Consider the following 6,764-nt stretch of genomic DNA (forward strand, 5'->3'; position numbering starts at 1 on the left):
AGTATATATGATTGCTTCATGATTGATTGACTAACTCCTTTCTGCTTGAGTTACAACGACACTTCACTGAACAAGCTGGGTCAATAAAGTGAAAGTGTTCTCTTGACGAAACATCCAGGAAACTGCACATCTCTCTCTCTCTCTCTGGAATCTATGGCTAGCTTGTAACCATAGATTAGATGGAGATATTCATACTTCCGAGGATAGGGAAATAAAGTCATTTTTCGTGGGGATTGTGTGTGTACGACCTCTCTGGAGAGATAAAATTGTCATGACAGCCATTGCTAACGACTATGAGTGGCGTGAATCCTCGCACTTAGATTAGATATGTTTTGTTTGGTTTTATGTGTTTGTGGTTTGATAATTATGATTTGAGAATCACATAGATAATAATTATTTTTATAAAATAAATTTAAACTAAAAGCATTTTGAACAAAAGAACTGAGCTTAGCCTTACTTGAATTTAGCTTGCATAACATCTTCACCACACTTGCTGAGTATAATTAATGCTCAAACTTGTCATATACATTGTTGCTCAACCGAGGGAAGTGTCTGAGTTTACGTGGACGAAGACAGTGCGGAAGACTACTAGGCTACCTGTGGTATCGACCGATGTCCGTGGAGGCCGCTAGTTCCTCCGATCTTTGATGTAACTAGGGGTGAAGCTACACTATAGGTAGCGGATGCAAATGCACCCCCAAAAAACACAAAATCCATAGAATTGGTTAAAATTTCACCATATATGCACCCATTAAAATAAATTATTATGTATCCACAAGTCAAATGCACCATCCTTAATTTTGCTCTAGCTTCGCCACTAGATGTAACAGATGTACCTTTTTCTCCTTTGACCTATATGGGTCCATATGTAATAAGATAAACGATATTTCACGCTGGATATGGATTATTGTTATCGCTAATAATGACGTTGTTGTATGCGTGAGTAAACTTTCTAGGCACGCATATATACATGCACATTCGGTTTTATGGTACGGTCAACGAAGAAACAAAGCCTTTGAAGTATTTTAAGTGTCTTTCAACTTCAATAGATCGACACTTAGAATTAGTTTATCCTTAACACACTAGTACACACAGCCTCTATAGTGGCGGTTCTAGAGACGTTTTCACTGGCGCTTTTCAGTGCCGCCAGTGCTAGGGGCCAGTGGAAATGCTATTTTCACTGGCGGTTTTCTTAAGAAACCGCCAGTGGAAATGCTATTTTCACTGGCGGTTTTATAAAGAAAACCGCCAGTGGAAAGTTTTCCCGCCTTATTTTAAATTTTCAATCAGTACTGAAATTTATATATATTTACACACACAAAACATATATATACATGTAGTATTGATAAACATGTAGTATTGATATTGATATTGATAAACATGTAGTATTGATATTAAAAGCAACATGGAATTAAATTCTATCATACATATATATACATCAAAGTCTTGTTTACAACCATGTATGCATCACACATTATATACATCAAAGTTTTCACTTAAGCTCTAATAACTATCTCGGCTAAGAGATAGTCTACTAATTTCTGTTAGTATTCTAAACTCTGGCAAAGCTAATGTTCCGGAAGCATCGTGATATTTCCCTTCTGCGGGAATGACCTCTTTCAATATGAATGTGCACAGGTCCTCAACTATGCCATACAATGCACCTTCAGTCAAGTTCTCCGGGCTTCCTTGTTGAAATTGCTGTAAAGGAAGTTTATAAACATCATCTATTTATACTCAATAATAACACATTTGCATCTTTAATGACATAAATACATACGTGACTATTACTAATAATACCTTGTCAGGGTTCGTGATGTATCGTCCGTTCATTCTCATGAACTCGCACACGTAGAACCCACATAGGACCGATCCGGGTGGTTGCTTGTGGCACTACATAACGGGAGATTGGTTATTTAGTTGCAACATTGTCTTATGTACGTACATGTATGATATGTATTCATAAATTCACATACTTACCGGCCAGTTATAATGAATGTCTAGTGGCACGCCTTTTTTGGACGTGTCGTACTTTCCACCTTGTAGCTTATAAAACCTAAATGCCCTGTGATCTCAAATAGAATCACCATGTTATTCTACAATTCTCATCGATATAAGTATGCATGCATAGAAAAGGCTTACAGCTCTAAGATGCTGAGGAATTTTGAATAGGCCGAAGGCTCGGTGTGCAAGGAGTCGAGCACCAGCACCTTTCCAACCTTAGGATAAATGAAGAAGCATATCCAGTGGTCCCTGTACGAATCAAACTTGTGATACATGTGTATTGAAATTATTAATTTTATTTATGCAAAATCACACTTACTTAAAGTTGTACGGGGCCACTATGGATTCCCTGTCTTGAAATTGAAGCATTGTGTGTCCTATGTAGGTGGCGTATCTTGCTTCAAAATCCTTCTTCAGATCCTGGATACGCACCTCAATATCTTCGTCTGTTAGCCCCTGTAATGCTTCGTTGCCTTTTCCGATTTTAAAAGTGTGGTTATCCTCGCATATCTTTATTGGGTTGAGATACCCAACCCTTTTACTGGCACTAGCATTGGGATTGGTACCATAAAGGATCTCCTGCTGATCATGTTGCATTCTGCAACGCACACGTGCATGTCAGATATTGAAAATTTATACAACTCACTAATAATAACACATATATGTGGAGTATGAGTGACACTTACAATGCAAATATGGTTACAAGTTGCACGTCGAGTCTCTGAAGGTTCATCATTAACCACATGTCCTCGAATGTAACAACGACTTTTTGATTTGAACCAATAAAAGCATGGGCTGGTATATTAACACTGATGGTGTCGATGCCAACTAAAGATGCCCGCATGTACCAATCATGCAACCTTTTAATATTAGTCGGGACCTTCCTTAGTTTCTCAAAAGTGAGTAGTGGTCTGCCCGGCACATATTTTTTAGGCACGTTTTTATAATCTGCCTTAGTTGGCTTCTTTATCTTTGCGGCCATTGCCTCAGCCTTTTTTGCGGACTCCTCGAGATCGGCCAAATCAATATTGTCTGACGTGAGGCTCCGTCCAATCCCTTTCAAAAAACGAACAGTGCCAGCAGTGGATTTACTCTTCTTTTTCTTATCATACGGGGACACTACTTTTGGTATAGAAACTTTAGATTTCTTTGATGGTCGTGGAGATGGCTGTGGAGAAGGTGGATCCCTGAAGGGCGATGTATGTGGCGGAGACGGTGGGCCACCATGAGGATGAGGAGAAGGAGGGTCAGAAAGAGGATGAGGAGCAGCATGTGAAGTTTGAGGAGGTGATGATGGATGTACAATAGGAACAACAATTTGAGAAGGCGGAGACGGTTGGGTCTGCGACGAAATCGACCAATCAACCAATTCGACATCTCTTCGAGGCCAAAGGATAAAATTCTTGATAGCTTGTCCAAGTGTCTCGATACCTTCGGGCCCAGGGATGTCTAGCATGTCATCCTCGTATCCTTGGATGACTGTCGTCACTTCTACCCTGCAATATTCTTCTGGAATGTCGTTTCCATGGAACTTGCGTCCTGGGATCGCAAGGCCTGTGGCTACTTTCCTTGTACGCTTATTGTTAATACCATATCTTATAACTAGTGTGCATGCCACAGGCCTTGTGATGTCATCAACTGGATAGCGGACCTTATTTCCCGTTGACGCGACAGAGCTTGGGATGGTCGTACCCTCGGTGGCAGCCGGTGTTTGAGCTGCTGGAATTATTTGCATCTGTGGAGTGATCATCTGTTGAACAGACATCGCACTCGCCATCACCAATTGCTGCATCAATTCTGGAGGAGGATTCGATAGCATTTCAGACATGAGGCCTTTAAACTCTTTCTTGGCCTCCTCCTTAAAATAATTTGCCATCTCTTCCTTGTATCGATCACGTTTCTTGTACAGACCTTCCCATTGTGGTCCGAATCCTTCCTTTCATCCTTCCTTAGATGATATTCCTCGTACACGACCAGGATGCTCAGGGTTACCGAGACCAGCCGTTAGAATGTCTTTCTCCCTTTGCGGCTTAAATGTTCCTTCGCTCTGCTTAGCTGCAATTGCATATATGTTTTTTGCCGCTTCTTCGACAGCGGGATCATCAAAAGGTACACCAGACTCAGTTTCCCTTGGTTTTCTAGCACGGATCCAATTAGCTGTCCTTTCACCGAGTTGCTCGGACAGCGTCGGCAACCCTGCAGCCTTCTTCTCGGCGTCTTCTTGTCTCCATTTAGGAACCTGACGCTTGTAACCACCTGTGCCAAGGTGGTGGCGGTATTTGTTCTTCTTAGACAGTTCTGAATTTGCCTCACTTAGCGATATGAAATCAGGGCTGCTCCTCTGCTCTAGAAATACTGCCCACTGACCTGCTGAGATTTTATATTTTTTCGTCGGGTCTAGGCCTTTCTTTGCAAACTTTGTATTCATCTCAGACCTCCAGTTTCGGAAATTTATTGCAAACTACTTCATCGTGTATTTTTCACGAGTTCTTCTGAACCCCCAGGCAAAACGAACCTCGTTACTAGCTTATTCCACATTTGATTCTTGACATCATCTGATATATCTCTCCACTGTCGGATTGTGATGTCAAGATTATCTCTAACTAAGAACCCAAGTGCATTCCAAAACTTAGGCAGTGCCTCTTCTGGAGCTAGGGGCTGACCATTCGGGCTCACGTCTGTGATTTTATATGTCTTGTCAGGAAACTTGTTTAGCCCCCTGTCACCTCTGTTCCGATCGCTCTGTTTCCTTTTCCTTGACCTCTCGGTGGTTGTCTCGGTCGATTCCGGTGCGCCTTGGGTCGGTTCCGGTGCGCCTTGGATCGGTTCCGGTGCGTCTTGGTATCGTGCCGCAGCTTTTTCGAGCATCGCACGAAATTCAGACAAGACCTCCTATTCATGTAATAAAATGCACAAGAAATCATGCATGTGTAATAGACATTGTGAAATCAGCTAATTAATTAGGTACACACACGAAATTAAGGATGTGTAATTTACCTCATGTTCTTGTGGATCATAAGTAGGGTCATGTTGCAACTCACGCGCAGCGGCCCTATCTATCCTAGTGGTAGGAAAAGGGTCGCTAGGCGTTTCATATCCTTCACTGCTGGATTCTTCTTGAGCAACACTCTTGTCCATGTGGTCGGGCCCTAATCCTTGGTCCTTGGTTGGAGAACTCATTGAGCTACATATTAACATAAGCAATAATTAAATTTGTATTAACAAATACCCTACCCTTACCGAGGAGGAGTCGTATAGGACGTATAGAGAGGGAGAGAGGGAGATGGAGAGTCGTATAGAACATAGAGAGAGAGGGAGAGAGGGAGAGTGGGAGAGAGGGAGAGAGGGAGATGGAGAGTCGTATAGAACGTATAGAGAGGGAGAGAGGGAGAGAGGAGGAGTCGTATAGGACATATAGAGTCATATAGAACGTATAGAGAGAGAGAGAGAGAGGAGTCATATAGAACGTAGAGAGAGAGGGAGGGAGAGAGGAGGAGTCGTATAGGACGTATAGAGAGGGAGAGAGGGAGATGGAGAGTCGTATAGAACGTATAGAGAGAGAGAGAGAGGGAGAGAGGTGATGAGAACTCGCTCTGGTCAAGTGGGGTTCTGATGAGTTGCTCTTAATCGAAACAACGCAAGTGTGTCATACGTCGTCTTCTAATTTCACTAGCTAATAGTACTACAATGGAATATGTTGTTTATAATGGAATACATTGTTTACAATAAAATACAATAGAATATGTTGTTCTCTCCGTTGCTCTCTCCTCTCTCTCTAATCTCCCTCCCTTTCCTCTCTCTTCCCTCCCTCCCTCTCCCTCTCTTTCCTCTCTCTTCCCTTTTCCCCCTCTCTCCTCTCTCTCCCCCTCCACTCTCTTTTCTATATATACACTCCCTCTCCCTCCTCTCTCTTCTCTCTCTCCCTCCCTCCACTCTCTTTCCTCTCTCTTCCCTTTCCCTCTCTCTCCCTCCACTCTCTTTCCTATATATACACTCCCTCTCCCTCCTCTCTCTTCTCTCTCTCTCCCTCCCTCCACTCTCTTTCCTCTCTCTTCCCTTTCCCTCTCTCTTCGGAGAGAGAGGGAAAGGGAAGAGAGAGGAAAGAGAGTGGAGGGAGGGAGAGAGAGAGAAGAGAGAGGAGGGAGAGGTCCTCTCCTCTCTCTTCCCTCTCCCTCCTCTATCTTCTCTCCCTCTCTCTCTCTCTGCAGAGACGCGCACAGGGTCTCCCTCTCTTCCCTCTTCCTCCTCTCTCTTCCCTCTCACTCTCTCACTCTTCCTAGGCTTAGGGTTTAGCCGCGGCGCGTGCACGGCGGTGCATGCACGGCGGCGGCGCTTGCACGGCGGCGGCGGCGCGCATGCCCGAGCGATCATAGTCGAAGAAAGGGATAGAGAGAGAGAAGAACTTACCTACGGCGTGGGGACGACGGCGTGGACGACGGCGTGAACGACGGCGGCGCACGGCGGAGAAAATCGCCGGGCGAATTTTTGGCAGCCTGACGGCGGGAAGATGGAAAGACAGGGCGCCAGAGACTTAGTGAAATTTTTCGGCCCCGCGCGCGCTCCTTTATATAGGAGATATTTCTACTGGCGGTTCACAACGAAAACCGCCAGTAGAAATCTTTTCTACTGGCGGTTGTCATAGAGAACCGCCAGTAGAAATGCCATCCACAGACTGTGGAGGCCATTTCTACTGGCGGTTTTCATCGACAACTGCCAGTAGAAATAATTTATACTGGCGGTTTTCGTTGTGAACCGCCAGT

The sequence above is a fragment of the Zea mays genome, chromosome 6, assembly GCF_902167145.1.
Source record: "Zea mays cultivar B73 chromosome 6, Zm-B73-REFERENCE-NAM-5.0, whole genome shotgun sequence".
NCBI lineage: Eukaryota > Viridiplantae > Streptophyta > Magnoliopsida > Poales > Poaceae > Zea > Zea mays.